This window comes from Protopterus annectens, chromosome 6.part1 (genome assembly GCF_019279795.1).
Source record: "Protopterus annectens isolate FY-2018-M chromosome 6.part1, PAN1.0, whole genome shotgun sequence".
Lineage (NCBI taxonomy): Eukaryota > Metazoa > Chordata > Ceratodontiformes > Protopteridae > Protopterus > Protopterus annectens.
Genome location: NC_056738.1, coordinates 205,668,097 through 205,689,633, shown reverse-complemented (window position 1 = coordinate 205,689,633; position 21,537 = coordinate 205,668,097).

The following is a 21,537-nucleotide window of genomic DNA, read 5'->3' as shown; positions in this document are numbered from 1 at the left end:
CTTGGATTGCTGAAAGATCTTAGGCTTCCTGAAAAGGGATTCAGCCACATCGTTTTCTCACTAAGCCTATTTCACAATCAGATATATTATAATGCCTGCAGGTGAAACAGCTCAAGATGCACAAATGGTAGCCCAAAAGGCCTCCAGTAGAATTTCCATGGAAAGAGAAGGGCTCTGCTCTACAGGCCAAGATTCCCTATGTCTCATAATTTTCAGTATTTCCTTAAATGTGGGGTCATGGGGGGTAGTGGGAAACCCTCCACTTCATCAAGATATGGGGTAAGAGACTTTAATGGAGAGTCCTGATGCCTCCTTCTGCATCTCCACATCCTAGGAACAGTCACAATGGACTTATCTGCATGATCTGAGGAAGGGTCTTTCCCAACAGTTGAGCTTTACATGGGCCTTTCAGAACAATGCTCTGGGACACAGATTCCTAGTGGAAGGCTCCAAATTAAGGGGTTTCATGGGGCAAAGCAAAGGCAGAAGTCACAGGTCCTCAATCATCAACCTTGTGGGTTTTCCCAATGGTCCTCCTCCCCAAGAACTCACATGCTGATGTTATGCCCATTGGAGCAGACACTCTCAGAAACATTTAATATTGTTAATGTATAGAAAGGACACCCAAATCAATTTTAGCCTTAACCAAGGCCCGCATCATCCTGTTTCAGTCAATATGGGTTGAAAAGCTACTGGTATTCCTTGGGAACCTCTTAATGAAAACTGAAGATGGAAGTTCAAAATATTTAATAATTCTCTCTCTCTCTTGCTTTCTGACCAAAGGGGTGGGAAGCCTTTTGCATGAAGAGAAGTCCAAAACTAGTTAATTTCATTTGTGATGCCACTAATGGAGAAGACTAAGACGCTGAAGAGTTGTCTGAACTACTGTGAGGCTGAAGCCTCTAAAACTGTGAGCTTTCATGGAGGTAGGCCAGCTACTGTCCCTGGCCTCCTATAGCTTTCTTTTCTACTTTCTCTTCTTTATCAGTCATCTTCTCTTTGAAGTAGAGGCTCAAACTTTTACAGATTTCATTCTTTAAATGATCCAGCTCCAAATACACCATGCAAAAATCTCAAGTATCCTAAGGCTGGATCTTCTGGCCACAGTGGCCACATTTCTTAAATCCTGAGGCCTTTTCTTTGTCCATTAGTAAAGTACACAGCAAAATCATTCAACAACAGTTACAACTGCAAAAGAAAACATAACAGTCCTCAAATACATGTAACCACAAGAAATTAAACATTCTCTATGCTGGCTAGACATGCCATGCTATCAGGCAGGAAGGTGGCCACAAAAAGGCCCAAGAAGCAAACCCAAACTTAGTAAGCTGAGAAAACTAACTAACTTGCTGTTGCAAAAACAAAACAAGCATTAGATCTAACCATGTTTAGGGAGTGGGGAGGAAAGCTGACAGAAAATGTTTTTCAAAAACAGTCAACGCTAACATCTACAACTTCAAAATTTAAACTACCTTAAAATATGTAGGGCTTCATCATACTGATCTGGCAGAGTTTGTGCTTTTTTAAACACTCACTGTGAAGTCTAAACCCCTGAGATACACACCTTGAGGACAGAAATAGCAAATCAAATAGGATCTGAAAAGACAGATAAAGGGCAATGTGTGACTTAGGGAAGGAGATTAAGCTCTGGGAAATATGTAGTGGCTGAGCACATGCCACCTGCAGCAACCAATCCTTCTCTTTTGAATGGATGGAATGGATAATGTAAGATCAAAAGTCACAAGAGTCAGCAAGCAGTGGTAAGCACTACAGGAATGGCATGTTTTCTGGAAACAAATGTGGCATCAGACTACCACAAGGGTCTGTACTCTATCCTGAAGGGGATAAGACTGCTGCCATAAGGGAGACAGCATCAGGCCTAAGTAAAAAGGAACAATACTTGTCTAAGTAGTACGCTACAGTGAGGGCTAGGGGATGTCTCCTTTTGTGGTACCAGTGGTCAGACGTCATTTGGATTGTGAAGAAAGTTAAAGGAACAAGCAGGCAGCAGTCTTCAATGATATTACATCAGATATTTTAATAGGTAATAATTCAAATAATTTATCACCTTATGTACATGTGGTTACACTAGCTAGGCATTGAGGCTAGTAATTTAGAAAAAAAAAAAAACAACTAATGCACATACCTCCAAACGAGGATGAGGATATGACTATTTCAGAATTGAGGCTGGACAGTAGCAGACAGCCTGAATCTGAAACGTAGCTGTTGAAAGGTACTGAGTTTTTCTTGGAAGGTGTTACTTCAAGGGGAGAGTTAGGAGGTAGTAGCAAGCCTGAATTTAAGGCACCACAAATAGACGGTAGACATTTTTGGAGGAAAAGCTAGGGAGGGTTGCAAGAATAGAGAGAAGATCAAATCTTAGACTGTACTTTACAGAACCTCAAGGAGGAGACTACTAATCCACTAAAGGCAAGGGGAGTCTATATACTGGTTCAAAGAATTACTGTACAGAGAATGTACCCTTGAAGGAAGGAGAGAGGAAGAAGTATTACAGCTGCTATTACTAAAGGCCTACAGACAGACTTCTGGCTACAGCCCATGATATTCACTTTTCAAGTAATATGGTCATAAAGTATACAAAAAGAAGATTTACACAGAATTTTTATTGGTCAGGTATAGCAAGGATGTGACAGGGTACTGCAGGGTATGTGAGCAGTGCCAAAGTATTGACAAGGTAGGAGATAAAGCTAAAGCTGCTTTGATGTCTTTGCCCATTACTGAGGAACTATTTCAAAGAGTAGCTATAGACTTTCTGGTTCTCTTAAAGTCCGTGGTATAAGAGGTATGTCCAGTGATGGACTATACTTTAAGACACCCTGATGTGGCTCTTGTCCTCTGTTGAAGCAGGCAAGTTGGTAAATGCTGTGGTAGACATTTTTAGTAGGATAAATTTCCTAAGAGAAATCAATTTTATGCCAGAAAAGCTGGCTTATTTGTGAAAGCATTGTGAGCATTTGAAGACCACCCCTATAATCCACAGATCAATGGTCAATGGTTGGAGAGGTTTAACTCTAAAGACAACTTTGAAAGCATTTACGGACCATTTCAAGCAGGAGTGGGACAGGCACATGCTCCATCTCCTTTTTGCATACAGAAAGATGGTCAGGAATGAATGTGATTATCTCCCACTCAGGGGTTGTATGGGTAGCAGGCTAGAGGAGGCCCCTGGATTTAATTCTTGAAGAATTTGATGGTGATTGATATTCCCACAAGGAATCTATTGTGGAATGCCATAAACTTCAGGACCAGGCTTATGTAGCTTACAAAGATGTCAAAAGAGCACCTAACAAAAGCACAACAGTGAGAGTTCCAATATGACTGGAGAGCCACAGCTGTAGAGTATTATGATGGACAGAAAGTAATGGTGCTTATTCCTGTTATATGCAATAAGCTGCAGGCAGTATAGGAGAGTCCCTTCACAACCGGAAAAAAAGGTTGACATTAACTACATTGTAGAATTGCCAGGCAGGCAATAGAAATACAAATGCTTCCAAATCAGTGTGATGAAGCTCTAGCATAGCACGGAAGACAGTAGTACTCAGTATCTACAGTGAGTTAAAGGAGGAACCGGAGGAGGATTTTATGGTAGATCTCAGTAAGGTGTGGTCTGACACCTCAGTGGATGAAATAGACCTTTCACGGCAGCTCTCTTTTACCCAGGTTCAGGAAATTAAGTAATGCTGCAAGAGTCTGGTGACACTTGCCATTAAGCCAGGGTGCACCCATCTATTACAGCACCATGTGAACACAGGACTGGTGACCCATTAAACAGGTCCCTTGTGAATGTCTCAGGAAGTTAAGCAAAACCTAAGACAGAAACTGCAGGGGACATTGGACCTGGGAGAAATCTAAGAGTCCAGCAGTTCCTGGACCTCATCAGTTTTGCTGGTACCAGGTTCTTGAGTTTTTGAGTAGCCATTATTAACTCTTTAACCTGTGATGGGAATGTTGAGTCCCTTCCCATTACTGAAAATGGAAGAACATGCAATTACCCAGAGAGATGAACAATCTGGACGAGGCTGGTCAGAAGCATGAGAAAATGAGTTGTCTGAGATGAGGCAATAACAGGGGAAACCAAAATTTTGCATGGACAGAATGAGGCTATGAGAATGTCTTTGGCTTTGCACATCTTGTCTTTCTTCAGAAATCAGGATATTAAGAGAATGGGAGGGAAGGCAGAGAGGAGATCTGAGAGATGATTGTGGGAAAACATATTCCTGTTGAGGGATGATGGAGAAAAAATATTGTATCTGGTGCTGAATTTTGTAGCAAAGAGATCACAGCAAGGGACTCCTACCTGTTGAAAATTTTACAAGCTACTGACTTGTTGAGAGATCAGTCTTAAGGGAGCAATATTTGTCTGATCAACCTGTCTGCAATTATCTTGGATGTTCATAGGATGTGCACTACTGTGAGAAAGCAAAGTGAAGCTATGGCCCAACCCCATACTCTCGTAACCTCTCAACAAAGGGGGTTAAGAATGGTTCCTCCTTATTTGTTGCTGTACCATACAACTGCAATTTTATCAGATGGGATGGACACTAACCTTGAGGAAAATGGTCTTGGAAGGTCTGCAAAGCTAGAAAGACCATTGTCATCTCAAAGGCATTGATGTTTCACTTGGCCTTATGAGTGTTCCACATTCCTTGGACTGTCCTGTTCAAGAAATGCCCATCCCACCCCACCTCAGCAAAGACATGTTTGTGGTTACCATGGCTGCTGGTATTTACTGGACAAAAGGAGTTCCAGATGTGAGGTTCTATGGGTCGGTCCACTAGGACAGGGCCTTTTTGTAGGATTTGGAGAGTTTGGTGGTCCTTCTTATGCAGTCAGTAGCTTTATGCCACTGTACCTCTCAATGTCCATTGCAAGCCCCTTGTGTAGTCTGGCATAAGGAACTATTTAACAGAATTTGATATGAGATCTAATACCATTAAACTAGTTGCGGCATCTGGAGTTGGGTTGTGCAATTCTGGCTGCTTGGACTATGGTGAGTCTTCTTTCTGGCAACCTATAAATGTGGGACACTGAGAAGGTTCCAGGTGGGATCTTTTGTGGTTTGGTAATCCAAAATTAGGCACTGGAGACCAGCAATTCCAACACACAAGTAATTTAATGTTCAAACACAGCAGAAGGAACACACATCCACAAATAACATAAACACTGATAAAAACATTCACACTTTTACCACATCTTTGCTGTTTAATATCTTTTGTGGTTTATTGAAATCCCTAAGGATAGGCATAACCAGAACAGCTGATCTCCTGCCATGATGAAATGTTCCTTTGTAGAAGCAGCAATAAGCCAGTTGTCTAGGTAGAAGAATATTCTGATTTCAAGCAGGTACATGTGAGCAGCAACCAGGGCCATATAGTTGAACAACTGAGGGACTGTGGTGAGACCAAATGGTAATGGCTTGAACTGATAATGACAATCTCCCACCTGGAAGTGCAGAAATCTCCTGGACACTTTGGCTATCTTAATTTGAAGGTAAATACCCTGAAGAACCAAAGAGCACATGGAATATTCTGCCTGTAAGCATGGTAGGATGGATTGCACGATCTGTAATGACTCCTTCTTCTTGTAACAATTTAGATGACTGGGGTCTAATATGGGTGTGAAAGCTTGGATCTTTTTGGGCACCAAGAAGAACCTGGATTACTATTTGGACCCTTCTCTAGTTTGCTGGAACCTCATCAATGGCTCTGTATTGGAGAAGGCTTTGCGCCTCTTCTTCTATCATTTTCCTTTATCAGGGTGGAAGAAAGGGCAGTTGTTTGAGCTTTACCAAAATGATATATAGAGTAGTCTATGGATATAATTTCTTTGATCCAACAATCTTGAGCGATGGTTAGCCATGCATGAGGATACACAGCAAGACATCTGACTGCCTCTTGGATCAGATGGCTGACACTGCAGGGCAGCATAAGGGGGTTTCTGCACTCCTGAGTGTGCCATACCTCGGATGACACATTAAAATGAGTTCCCATCTACATGAGTCAGTGGTAGCTCAGGTGGATGTAAAATATCCCATGGCCCCAACTGAAAAGAGTAGTGTTTTTTTATTTGTATACATATATACAATTCATATTTTACATATTTACAGTATTTACATATTTTAATATAATTCACTACATTGATATTTCCATTTTAAGTATCACCCCACTTGTTTACCCACAACCAAAACCACATTTTTCATGTATTTTTGTCAATGTCCATTTTCCATTGTATCTGATTTCATTAAGACTTTCATTCCATATAGCCCCTGTTACACAGAATACGATTCTGTCCATTTTCTTAGCTTTATTCTGGGATCTTGTCCCATAAAACCCATACTCTATCATATCCATGTTTAACATTTCAAAATTTAAATACATTTTAATCAAATCATGTTTACATACGTCTTTCCACAGATTTTGAATTCTGTCACGTTTAAAAAAACATGTTCTAGTTCTGTAGTCTCCAGTTCATTACATTTATTACATATTCTATAATCTTTTCTTTTGTATGGCATATCTGACCAACCTCCATAAAAAATCATTGCAATCTTTAATTTTTTATATAATTTCTGTATCTCATCATTATTGTTTTCTTCTTATCTATTTCTAACTCTTTCCATGAATCCACCAAATAAAAGGACATCATAATGTTAACATAACATTCTTTTCTGTTCTTTTCTATCCCATTCATTTTTAATTTGCACAATACAATTTTACTGTTAAATTCTTACATTTCTGCATTAGTAACACTTTTACTTCTTTTTTCATTTCTTCCCACATTTCTCTATATTTACAATACATTATTGTTTCTGTCAAATCTTCAATATTTTTCATTATTCCTTTTAGTACTTTATACATACTTAAAGAGACCGCATGCACAATTGGATTTATCAGACCTTTCTGTCAAATCTTCAATATTTTTCATTATTCCTTTTAGTACTTTATACATACTTAAAGAGACCGCATGCACAATTGGATTTATCAGACCCAATCCCCCTTGTTCATCTTTCATATACAAAATTCCCTTCTTTATCAGGTTCAATCTTGATCCTCAAATAAATGAAAAAAATGTCTGCATAATTTCTCTTTCATATTTCATTGGCATCATATAAACATTTGCATTATATAAGCTATTTTACCTATTATTATGTTTGTTAAATGTGCTTTCTTTCTGTATGAAAACCTATGTGTTTTCCAGAATGTAATCATGTTTTAGATTCCTTTAATAATGTTAGCCCATTGTTCGTGTCTGTATCCTTGTCCTTCCCAATACTATTCCAAAAATATCTATACTCTTTCATTATATTCCACACCTCCTATAATACCTTCATACTCATATCCCTTGCTTTTCATTTTATTATCCTTAAACAATTTTCTTCAACTGTGTACTCAATTTTTCATTATTTTTTTTCATCCAGATTTTTTTTTTTTTTTTGCTATTACTACAATATCATTGTAAGTATACATTATTGGTAACTCTACCTTCTGCATCATTCTATATCCTCCCTTACTTGACATTTTATTAATTTCCATTACTACTGTGTTCATCATAGGAAAAATTATACTGCTTGCAGGACATCCTTACACTCTAGTTTCAAAAATTTCCCAATCCAACCGTTTACGTTCAATTTCACATAATTCTTTTCATATACTGATTTAATTACTTGTAATATTTTTCACTTATGTTGTATGCTTGTAAAATTCTCCATAATGCTTTATGCTGAATATTATCATATGCCTTACTGATATCACCTATCATAATTTTTGTTTCCACTTTTTTATTAATAATATCATCAATTACTTCCTTTATTATCCACAATAGGTCTTGACTCCCCTTTCCTTTTCTCCCAAACAAATTCTGATAATATAATCTTTCTGTTTTACATTGTAGTCTTTTAGTAGCTATTCACTTAAAAAAAATATATATAGTCTGTGTTATTCAGTGTAATTGGTCTCAATTTTTTTTATTTTATCTTTATCTCCTTTCTTTAATCTAAATTTTATTACACCTGCGCAAATTTCTTTATACTTAATTCTTCTTTCTAGCCACTCATTCATTACTTCTATAAACATCATTTTTTGACAGTCATACATTTCTTTACACATACTATATTCAGTTCTGTCCAAACATGTAGCTGAATTAATGTTAGTATCTTTCAGGATCTCATTCAACTCATTTATATTTATATTTCTCTCAAAATATTTATTATCTGCCCTATTTAATTTTTTCACCATTATAAATTTGTTCTATGTTAATCTATTTTTACTATATAAATAGAATACATATTTTTTAATTATTTTATATATTTCTCCTTGTTTTGTAACTTGTTTCCCTTCTTTAGTTTTTTAATTTTCTTATTATTTTTGCTTCTTTTACTATCTTGCATAAGTATGTTGCTGCTTCTTCCTATTTTTCCTTATAAGAAATATGTGTGCTTATATAACAATTTATTAACCTTATCCTGATTTCTTTATATAATTATTTTTCTTTTTCATAACATTTATTTTTCTTCTCTATCAAATTGTTAAATATTTCTTGACTTAATATTTTGTATTCCATTTTTATTTTTTTCCTTTCTATACATTCTAAACATAGCTTTTTGTATTTCTTTTAGAATTGAATCCACCACATTGTCCACTTTTCATAAAAATCTCTCATACTGATATTTTGTTGCCATAATAATATAATTTATTTTCTTTCTCCTGAATCTAACTCTTTTTCATTTATACTTTTGATGCCTTTTCCTATTTTAATATATTCCTCATTTTCATTAGTTCTTATCCAAATCACCACATGATCAGAGAACCCATTATATTTAATTCTTTTTTGTATAATTTTTAGGCTTTCTGATATCAAACAATAATCAATTTCTGTCTTAATTTCATTTGTTTTGTAAGTCCAGTGTTTATTTTCCCATGTTTTTAATTTGCCACTTTTAATTTCAGTAACCATTTTAACATCACAACCTTTCCTTTTATTTCTCAAATTACAATTAAAGTCACCTGTCATTATTATATCCATGTTAACATAGGCATAATTAGGTATACTTTTAAACATTGTTTGCGCTTTTTTTTTTGTCACGTGCATATAAAGCTATTAGTCTATATACATATTTTCCATCTTATATCCACTATTGTTATTCTGCCAGTTCTACTATTGTAATATCTGATATTTTTATATTTTCTTTGCATAGTCTACATATACCTGAACATGTTTCTTTTCCTATATTCCAAATAATAGTACAGTTCCAAAGTTTTTCTGTTTGCACCCTTTCTTCTTCTGTTAGCATTCTAATGTCTTCTAATATTATCACTTGAGCATCTACTGCAGCACATCATTGTAAAATACTAATTCTTCTCTTAATATTCTTCATACTGTTCACATTCAAAGCTAATATTTTCTGCTTTATAGAACAGTTATTAGAATAATCTACTTAACCCTTACATTTTTTATTCTGTCTTACCATTATAATTTTTTAAATTTTCTTTCCCTAACTCTCTTTCCTATTGAATTTTTTATTGCCTTTTATTATATGCCACTCTTCTTCAAGTGTTTCATCTGCCTCTCTTTTTCTTTTTATTTCCCTTTAAATTTAAATACCATTTCTATGTGTTTTCTTGTTGTGTTATATGTTCTTGTATAGCATTGTTTTCTAACCTTTTTCTTGTATAATTTCATTTTCTTTTTCATTTTCTTGTATTTCTACCTCACATTATAACCATGAATGTGCTGTATTACCAGATTTATTATATTTCACTTCATATTTCTTTGCATTATTACCTGTCTTGGCCACATATATAACATCTTTTTTGTCACATTCATTAATTAAATGATCACTTTTTCCACAAAAATAACAGGTCTTTGGTTGTCCTCTGTACCTCACAAAACCTAATTGCCATGCACATTAATAATACTCGGTATGTGTATCACATTATAATTTTCCATTTTTTAAATTATTCCACATTTCCAATTCCTAGTCCATAATCGTCTTTCATCATAGATTTTAGTAGTCTCCACCATTTCTTTACATATTATCAACAAATATTCTTTCAGTGCTTCTGCTCCCAATTCAGTTCTAAACTGAATCAAGATTCTGGTTTTGTTTCCCCTGAAAAAGGCTTGCACAACATATTCTGACTATGGAAAGCCTGCTTTATTTTTCTATAGGCCCCCAAAACATTTTCCATAGACTGGCCAGTTTCAAAAAACAAGTCATAAAAAGTTTCTTTGTTAATTAAAATTAAAGCTCTTACATCTTCAGCTTTTAGTCCCAGAAGTACAATAACATTGTCCCATACCTCATATCTGTCCAAGCCTTTCTCTTTTTTGCTGCTCACCTGAACAACATATTTTTTCTTTACTTCCTTCATCTCTGTCTTCTCCTTAACTCCTCCTTCCACCGTTTGAGCACAGGACTTTTTTTTTCTGGAACCTTCTCTGGCTGTTTTTCATTTTCTTTTTCTCCCTCTTCTATTTCTTTCCCATAACGTCACTCCAGGATACAGCAGTTCCAGTTTCTTGCTCACTCAGGTTAATTAGCTCCTTCAGATACTCATCCCACAACACTCCCAACTGGAGGGTTGAAATAACACATTTTTCTGAAGTTTCTGCCATTTCAAACAGATTTTTCTAGATTTTTACTGAATCCATCTCCACCACTGCATTTAGCTCCATCTCCTTCCTGATCTCCTCATCATCAGCAGACTTTTTTCTCCTTCCATATCACCTGAAAATATTTCTGGCAGTGATTCAACCATTTGTTCTTCATTTTCAACACATTTAACTTCCAAATTGCCTTAGCTCTCAGAATCCATATTTTCTCCCTGTTCCTCCTGGTGCCTCCACTCCTGAACAAAAAACAGGAAGTCAGGATGTGTAACACCCAATTTCTTCCCCCTATTGCAAAGAGTAGGGGAAGTCCCCCAATGCCCTGGACAAATTCCTCCTAGTAGTATAAATAACACCTCTGGTCTACCCTGAAAAGAGGCTACTAGCCAAGTGGAACTAACCTAGACAACAAAGGATAAATAAAATAAATCTAAAGGGCCATGTCAATTTATGAAATGGTGACACAAACCAGGCCACTAGGGGAGGACATGTATGCTTCCTGTAAGATCTCTTCTTCAGGAGAGGAGGGATCTACTGGCCAAGACCCCCTGCAGTCTCATAACTTCCCAAATTTTACAAAATGTAGTGTCCTCCAGAGGGGACTCTGGGAAAGACTCTCCTTTATCAAGATCAGTATCTGAGCAGGCAGAGGCTCCATGGCGAAGTCCACATGTTTCCTGTTATACATCCTCTTTCTAGGAAAGCTTGAAGGGGATTCATCCAAGTTCTCACCAGAAGAAGAATCCCCAGATATAAATAGCACATGAAGACCTGAAGAGGCAAGACTGATATGAAGCAGAGGAGGTAAACACCCATGGTGTTTACAAGCAGAATCAGACAAGTAAGTGCCTATTCTTGCCTTGGGTCTTGGTCTGGTCCCTTTGACACTGATACTTCTACAGACATACTCAGGATTGACATCATCTGCACTAAAGAGAAGGCCCTGAAGTCAAAGAGACAGTGACTTCAACACCAACTGCAAAGGTAAGCTACAGTATCAAGGGACTAAACACCAGGAGAGCTGACACTGACAAGGGAATGGAAAAGTATGAGGCAGAGTGAGTCTCAGCGCTGATCCCAGCAGGCCTAGTAGGAATCTATGTTGACCCATTCACCAGCACCGAGAGTTTTGATACTAAAGAAAGGTTACTAGGATACCAAAATGAGATTACTGGCTGTAACAACTGGCCAAGTAGTTTGTGTCATTCTAGGTGTATTCAATATGTGTCAATCTAGGATGAGATGGCAGATGGGACTTCCTTTTTTGGAAGGGATGGCTTACACCTAGATTATCGGGACTTCCACATAGGTTCATAGGAGGTTACTAGGCTAATAGCCCTAGGGCACTTACAAGCCTAGCCAAGTTCAACTCTTGTTCTCTTAAGGGAAAAGAGCTATGGTCTATGTTATAAGCAGATCTAAATCAGCACCAACTGCCCCTATCCAAGAGGGACACAGGTGAAACTCCTGGGGTGAGTTTCCCATTCAATCGTCCAAGTTACACTTAAACAAATCGTTTGTTGTCCACCATAGTGCCTTTACTTTTAGACAGAATCCTCTGTAGAATATTCTTACATATCAAACTCCTATTCAGGCAACATCGTGGCACAAATCAACGCTAGGAGTCTAAATAGAATGATGCCTGAATTTGAGGCCCTCCTACAAATCTAACATTCATATTTGTATAGTTACTGAGACAGGGTTTCAATGCAGTGACAGTACTTTTCCTATATCAGGATTTAGCATCAATTATTTCTTAAGAACCTTGGGTGACCAAGTACTTAGCCAATTGTTAAAGCTAGTACTACTTAGCCAATTGTTAAAGCCAGTAATCTTATCTTGGTATCTTGGCATCATTTTAGATGAAGACAAGATGCTGTTCAAGAATAGTGCCTTTCCTACCCCTAACACATGCATAATAAGTTCCATCATGACTCTCTGCATGTCCCTCTGTGCAGTGCTTTGGGTCATTTACTTCCACGTGGGAAACAACTAGGTTGTTGTCATATGTATCTGGTTTAAGGGTCCTTAGGATCCTTGTGATATCATGGATCACAGCCCCAGTCAAACAGCTTACAGTTACAATGTGTATTTGTCATAAATAGCATCACTTCACATCAAATTACCCATGACCCTAAATTACTACTGGAACTTCCATGCTAATAAACTATATAACAAAAGGAAAATTATAAAAAGTTGTAGGAAATCTCTATCCTCTTATCTCAGGGCTACACTGAAACATTCCAATAAGATACTATTAGAAAATGTAAATCAGAGTAAGAGTTTAAGGTCACTACACATACCATAGTTATGTCAGGAAATTAAGGAATAATGTCCAGCAATGCACTGAGCTTATCTATCTATAATGATATCACAAATTACAATCCCAAGGATATAGCAAATACATTAGCAGTCACATTTAGTGCTATATTGACCCCCCCCCACACACACACACACACACACACACAAACACACACACACACACACACACACACACACACACACACACACACACACACACACACACACACACACACCAACATTGTTGCCCCCAATATCCCTGAAAATGCATTTTCTCACCTTGGAACAAGTCTTAATATCCCTGTCAAAGACTGAAAGTAAGACAACATACCAGGCTGCATTCTCATCTGTGCCAAGTATGTACTCTGAGCCCCTTTTTAAACGTTTCAATCTCAGCCTATTCACAGGGTTTGTCCCTGATGCCTGGAGAAGCACCGCTGTGACTCCCCTACACAAGGGTGACCTCTCTACAGATCAAGGCAATTACAGGTCCTTCATCAACCACATCAGTCATATGTGCAAAGCCATAGAAAGTATCATAATAGAACTCATTTATAAAAACACAGGCAACTTAACTGATCTAGTTCCCAATCAAATCAGGTTTTGTGAAGACAGGTCCTGTTTCTTGACCCTAGTGAGCTTCTTTGAAAAGGTTACAGAGGCTGTGGACAGTGGTCATACTTATTTCGGTCTGAACAAAGCATTTGATCCTATCCCCCAAGCTGTTACTGCTAAAAAATTATACAAACGTATTGCAAAACTCATGTTATCCAGTAGATTGCAAATTTGTTGTTCAATAGATCACAGGTTGTGAAAGCTGCTGGTATTCTTTCTGAATGTAAAACTAACAAGTGGGTTACCAGTGGTGTTAGTGCTGGGCCCTCTTGTGTTTAGTATTTATTTTGCAGACATCCAGTCCAATATCTCAGAAGTATAGCTGACCAAGTTTACTAATGACTGAAAGTTGGGTAATATTATCAGCTCACCCACAGATACTAAACAGCTCTGGCAAGTGCTGTAATATACACATACATAGTATACTAAAAATGTTCTCAATTTAAATATAAAAAAAAGCACAGAGTAGTTGCATCTGATAAAATAAAATGTTCCCATTGCATATGTTTTAAATGGTATTCTTCAGACAGATATTAATCATAAGAGACATGGATACTTATGTGGATTATTCTCTCATTCAATCATGCCTACCATAGTCAGGAAATCCTTTTGTCTAGCCCAGTTAATCTCTAATGGAGTATCTTCCAAGATCCAAGAAGTCATCCTTCCACTGTACTCTTCCCTTATCAGACATATCACTGAACACAGTGCTGTTTATGGCATGTATAAATCAAAGCATGCTGCTCAAATACAAAGGCCCCAAAGATACATTACCATGAAAGCCAAAGGTTTGTATCTTTCAACTACTCCAAAAGATTAGCACACCTCTCATGCTCAGTAGCATACAGGCTGCTCTTGGTGACCTGTATCTTGCTTTTTGAGCCATAGGGCCATAGGTAATAATAATAATGGCCCCAAGAGGCCTTTTTAAGCCTAGCCATGTATTCCCATATATAAATGACAAATATAAATTACTTACAGCAATTTACAAGCTGCCTCTATCCAGTAGGGGGATAGGTGCACTCCTGAGGTAAATTTTGTATTTCCTCATCCATTTCTCCAGGCTAAATTTGAACAGAATGAGAGACAAATCTGCTTCACATGGATAAGAAGCCAATTACAAAGCAGGGGCATCGAGTCACACAGATGGAGATGGTTTACGTCTTCATCTTCTGTGCCTGCATGGAATTTGAATTCCAGAAGACATTTGGACTATGGACAAAGGTACAAGTGAGAGGTAGGTGTGTGCGTGTGTGTGCTTAAGTGTTTAAGAGGTGTGTGTGTGTGTGTGTGTGTGTGTGTGTGTGTGTGTGTGTGTGTGTGTGTGTGTGTGTGTGTGTGTATGTGTGTGTGTGCGTGTGTGTGTGTGTGTGTGTGTGTGTGTGTGTGTGTGTGTAAAAAATAGGTAGGCGTGCGTGGATGTAAGAAGTATGTAGGGTGTGTATGCATGTATGTAAGAAGTAGATAGGTAAAGGTAGGGTGTGTGTGTGTGTGTGTGTGTGTGTGTGTGTGTGTGTGTGTGTGTGTGTGTGCGTGTATAAGTAAGAGGAGGGTAGAAGTGTGTGTAAGGTGGGGGGGGGGGTTACAGCTCACAATTACCCAGATTTTTGCCTCATATTTTCAGTTTGTTTCTCATAAAATTGTGTTTTTTCTGGCATATCACTGAGGATTAAAGTCAGAAAATAATGTCAGACATTTGAGTTTTAGACTTCATATCCTCAGAAAATGCAAATTAATGTAAACCTTGTCATCCTAGCCACTTTCTAAGGAGGTAGGGGGATGTTCATACCTTTCAACTGTACAGATTTTCACAGAAAGTCCAGATATTTGCCTTATATATTTGGTCTGTTCCTCATAAAAAGTATGCTTTTTTGACAAATCACTGGGATGAGCTAAGGATTAAAGTTACTAAATAATGACATGTATTTGAGTTTCAGACTTCATATCCTTTAGAAAATGCATTCTAACACAAATCCTGTTATTCTAGCAATTTTCCAAATGCGTCCCTAGTTTTGGGCTTTTGACCCCAACATTATAACAGGCTTTGTCCCAATGTCTTGTGCTAAGAGATTGAGAGGTATGGTGTGTGTGTGTGTGTGTGTGTGTGTGTGTGTGTGTGTGTGTGTGTGTGTGTATGCGTGTGTGTGTAAGAGGGAGGTAGCATACCCCTCAGCTGTCCAGGTTTTTGCAGAATGTCCAGATTTTTTTCCCCATATTCCTCCTAAAAAGCATTGAAGTTGCTAAATAATAACAGACAGTTGAGTTTTAGGCATCATATCCTTTCGAAAAATGCATACTAACACAAATCCTGTTATTCTAGCAATTTTCTAAGTTCATGAGAGCAATATTTATAATCTATCCCTATTTATTTTAGACTCTGTCTAGATTTCTTGCACTAAGAGGTTGAGGTGTGTGTGTGTGTGTGTGTGTGTGTGTGTGTGTGTGTGTGTGTGTGTGTGTGTGTGAAATACCCTAGTTAGAGTTAGCAGGTGGAATTTATTTTCAAGTGCATTTTCAAGGAATTGTGAACATCAAGGGAAGAGAAGTTTACTGCTGCTCATGCTAAGTGCTTAAAATGTGCAACTGTTTTGATTAGCAAATGGTATCACTATTGTGGTATAGAATTTTAAAGCAGTATTAGTAGCACAGCAGGTAGCATACTTGCATCTTGATGTAGAGGGCTGTAGGTACTACTCTCACAGCATGTAGATTTGTATTTTAAGGGGGTGGGGTGCTGCAGTCCTGAGTATGTCCTCCAGTGGATGAGATGCCCAGTAACTGTTAACCTGTTTTTCAGCTTGCCACCCATTCCCTATTGCAACATACCAACTTACCATTTTTTAATGTAACATAGGCAATTTATTCTTTAAGGGCAGTAGACACTGAATTTGTAGATGAAACACTGAAATATAAAGTTGTTTTCAAGCAACAACCTCTTCATTAGTTTCAGATCTCTTTAATGTGGAATTATTCAGATGGCTTTTACTTCTGCAGAGATTGTGTATATTGACTGATATTGGCGGAATGTAATGACAGAAGTTTGAGTTGCCTTTTATGGTTGAAGTGTTCTGATTTTGGCAGTTTGTCATTATTCATTCATATGTTTTGTTTCATTGCTTACTGGAAAATTTTCAAAACTATAAATTGAAAACATCCTTTAACAAGTGGTGCTGTACCAATTGGTTAGACAGAAACCGAGCTAGTAAAGATGTGCAGCAGGTAAGGGTGATAAAGGATGAGGGAAACGTACTCACACGCGAGGAGAGTGTGTTGAGCAGATGGAAAGAGCACTTTGAGGGGTTGATGAATGAAGAGAATGAGTGGGAGAGAATGTTGGATTATGTGCGGATAGTGAATCATGAAGTGCAGTGGATTAGCAAGGAGGAAGTAAGGATAGCTATGAAGAGGATGAAGAATGGAAAGGCTGTTGGTCCAGATGACATACCTGTGGAAGCATGGAGGTGTTAAGGTGAAATGGCAGTGGAGTTTTTAACTAGATTGTTTAATGAAATTTTGGAAAGTGAGAGGATGCCTGAGGAATGGAGAAAAAGTGTTTTGGTACCGATTTTTAAGAATAAGGGTGATGTGCAGAACTGTAGTAACTACAGAGGGATTAAATTGATCAGTCACAGCATGAAGTTATGGGAAAGAGTAGTGGAAGCTAGGTTAAGAAGGAAGGCGATGATTAGTGATCAGCAGTATGGTTTCATGCCAGGAAAGAGCACTACAGGTGCGATGTTTGCTCTGAGAATGTTGATGGAGAAGTACAAAGAAGGTCAGAAGGAGTTGCATTGTGTCTTTGTGGATTTAGAGAAAGCATATGACAGGGTGCCTAGAGAGGAGTTGGGGTATTGTATGAGGAAGTCGGGAGTGTCAGAGAAGTATGTAAGAGTGGTACAGGATATGTACAAGGGTAGTTTGACAGTGGTGAGGTCTGCGGTGGGAGTGACGGATGCGTTTAAGGTGGAGGTGGGATTACATCAAGGATCAGCTCTGAGCCCTTTCTTATTTGCAATGGTGATGGACAGGTTGACAGACGAGATCAGACAGGAGTCCCAGTGGACTATGATGTTTGCAGATGACATTGTGATCTGTAGTGAGAGTAGGGAACAGGTGGAGGAGACCCTGGAGAGGTGGAGATATGCTCTAGAGAGAAGAAGAATGAAGGTCAGCAGAACTAAGACAGAATATATGTGTGTGAATGAGAGGGAGGATAGAGGAATGGTGAGGATGCAGGGAGTAGAGGTGGCGAAGGTGAATGAGTTTAAGTACTTGGGATCAACAGTTCAGAGTAATGGTGAGTGTGGAAGAGAGGTGAAGAAGAGAGTACAGACTGGATGGAGTGGGTGGAGAAGAATGTCAGGAGTGATTTGTGACAGACAAGTACCAGTAAGAGCGAAAGGGAAGGTCTGCAAGAGGGTAGTGAGACCAGCTATGTTATATGGGTTGGAGACAGTGGCATTGACAAAAAGGCAGGAGTCAGAGCTTGACGTGGCAGAATTGAAGATGTTAAGATTTGCACTGGGTGTGATGAGGATGGACAGGATTAGGAATAAGTATATTAGAGGGTCAGCCCAGGTTGGAATGTTTGGAGACAAAGCCAGAGAGGCAAGATTATGTTGGTTTGGATATGTGCTGAGGAGGGATGCAGAGTATATTGGGAAAAAGATGCTAAAGATGAAGCTGCCAGGTAACAGGAAAAGAGGAAGGCCTAAGATAATGTTTATGGATGTGATGAGAGAGGACATGCAGGTGGTTGGTGTGACAGAGCAAGATGCAGAGGACAGGAAGAAATGGAAACAGTTGATCTGCTGTGGCGACCCCTAACGGGAGCAGCCGAAAGAAGAAGAAGAAGCTGTATTATACAAGGAATATAATTAAATTATTATATATTATAATTAATACAATCAGGAAGGTGAATCAAAGAACTTTTGCATGGTCCTAAAAATCTGTGCAAGGGACCTATGATTTGAAAATAGCCCAAAGATAAACTTAACTTGCCACTGGCCAGATGCATTTTCTTTGAATGTGGGTTTCAATGCTGTTTCAGTGAATATGAGTTTCAAAGGTACAGAAGTTTTAATGCTAAGTCTGTTTTCATTGTAAAACTATTGCTTTGTTTAGCAAATGTCTATCAATGTTTGTGCTATAAAATTTGAAATAAAAGTTGTAAATTAAATCCAAATATCGCTAGTCATTGTAGAAGTAAAGCATAAAACAGTATGCACACTGAGAGTTTTGAACAGTGTTTATGGAAACTGGGGAGAAATAGCCAAGTAATGGGACACTGGAATGACTATGTGGGGGGGGGGGGCTGAGATGGTGGATCAAGGTTTGCACCCCCCTACAAAAAATCCTGCAGACTCCCCTGACTGGAACAGATGATGCTTTCTAAGCCATATCACCTCTCAGGAGATTGTAGCAGACTGATACAGATATAAGGCTGAAGAATGTTTTATGGTCACCCTTTGCCTGTGAGTCTATCTTTACCACAGATTTCCTTTGGTGTATTTATTAAGACTCCTGAGTTGCTTATTTAGTTTGCATATGAGACTAGTCAGACTTATATGTCGATAATTACCCAGGTCAGTAGATGGCCCTCCCTTGAGCAGAGGGATAACTGTTGCATTCCTCCATGCTCTAGGCATGAAGCCAGTTTGGAGATGAAGGCAGAATACGTATGTTAAATGGCCAGATAGTTCAAGTGTCATGCTATTCAGGAGGCAGCCTGGCAATACACCTTTTATTCTTTTTGTAAAGAACCTCGGTAAGGTATATGCTAAAGTGAGCATGTTTCTCTATGATTGGTCTAATAAGGGCTAAGTACAGCAGGATAATAACAGCTTTGAATCTGGATGCCATACTCTTGCTAATGAGAATGAGTTGTGCAATACAGAGTGATTTATTTACAACAGTAGACACGTGGTGGTCAAAGGCCAGGTCACTGTGTACTTATATTGCCAAATCCCTAACCACTGGGTCTACTTTTGGGGGTGTATTGCCTAGGTGGTAATTCCCTAGGGAGACCAACTTTCCAAAAGATACTATTATGTATTTTTTATATTCAATTTGAGAACATGGCTCTGGCGCCTATTATTAGTTTGCAACAAACCCTAACTGGAGGATGTTAGTGTCTTTGAGGGACTCTATAATCATAATGACCTTGTTGTCATCTGCAAACTTGGCCATCCAAAGGCCTTTAATGCTAGCTTTGACTTCTGAACAGTAGATGCCAAAAATAAGCCATCCCAGCACCAAGTTCTGAGGGATGCCACTGGTGACTGGCCATTTCGTGGAGGCAGAGTTCCTTCTCCTGAGTTCCTGAGTCCCATATATGAGACCGCTGGTTTTCCAATAGGTGACAGGGGGGTTTACTTTTAGTTTCATGAGTTTGTCGGCAATACCCACTGAGAATAAGTAGTGAATACCTGGTCAGGTCAAGATAGGCAGTGTGTACTGTTTTCCCCTCATCCATAGCTTTGGTGGCTTTCTCAAAGTAGTCCCTTAGGTTGAGCAGACATGATCTGCCCTTAACAAAGTAAAACTATGTTGGATCCATTGTTTGAAGATTTCCTTTGTATTTATAATATTCATGGCAATGCTTGCCATGGTCTTACATATGAGACTAGTAATTATCCAGGTCAGAAGGAGACCTGCCTTGTGCAGAGGATAAGTGCTGCATTCCTCCATTCTCTAGGCATGAAACCAGTTTGAAGGCTAAGGCTGAACAAGGATCCTAAAGGGCCAGATTGGTCAGGATTCATGCTATTTGGGAGGTAGTCTGAGATATTATCAGGGCCCATAAATGCAGCATTTTTTTTTTTGCTTTGGAGAGCACATTGTGGACCTATTCACTAGTAATAGCTGGGAGAGTTAAGGTTGAGAGAGGTCTATATTAGAAGACCGAAAGTTTAAAACAAAACCACGAACGCTCTAAAGAGCGAAAAGGCCAGACCTCATAGTGCTCTTTTTGAGATCACAGTACAGTGAAGATTGGAATATTTGCCCTTTCCTCACTGTAGTGTGATCTCAGAGTTGGAATATATATTTAGCGAGGGGTGTGGGGGTGCAGCTCCCCACAATAATAATTTCAAGGTCTGGCATTTTCGCTCTTTAGAGTGTTTGCGATTTTAAACTTTCGGTCTTCTAATATAGACCCAGTTGAAAGTACCTCTTGGGAGGTGTTGGAGAGACAGTGGGGTGAAAATGGAGCTAAATTCCTCAGCTATATCCTTCGGCTCCATATAGGTGGTTCCATTTGGAATTAGTTCAGCACCCCATTGTGTGTTACTGTGTTACCTTTGAGGTTGTGTACATAGTTGCAAGGGCTTTATGGCTATCCTTTGCCTCTGAGGATATCTTTACCTTAAATTTTGCTTTAGTAGATTTAATAAGACTTCTGAGTTGCTTATTTAGTTTTATGTTTTTTTTTTTTCCTTGCTGGGTATTCCACTTCCTAGTCTTGGCCATGGTTTTCTTTCTTTTGTTACATAGCTTGTTGATACTGGAATTCCAACAGGGTGGTTTATTGAGCTAGTCCTATACTTATTTTGACTGGGTACAGCAGGCTCGTTGCACTTATTTACATAGTGGTACAGGATTTCTGTGAACAATTCCACACAGGCAACATGTTCATATGGTTTGGAGGGGCTTGAAATTTTGTCAGTGTGCCATTAGTAGGTTTGCTCTGGAATAACTTCTAAATATACTAGGGTTGAATATGGTGACAGGATTTCATTTTGATTTCAAAGGAAACAGCTTTATGATCTGACTTGACAAGTCAGGACTGAACACTTGGCTGAATGCAAAGTTCCCCCATGCTTGTGAGGATCAAATCAAGGATGTTTGCACCTTTAGTGAGTGTATGTACTATATGGCTCAGAACATTTGTATTGACAATGTATGTGTGTCCCTGGCCTGTACAAAGGATGTTATGTATGTTTCCCAATCCAAATCTATAGTGAGGTAGTTGAAGACACCCAGGACTATAAT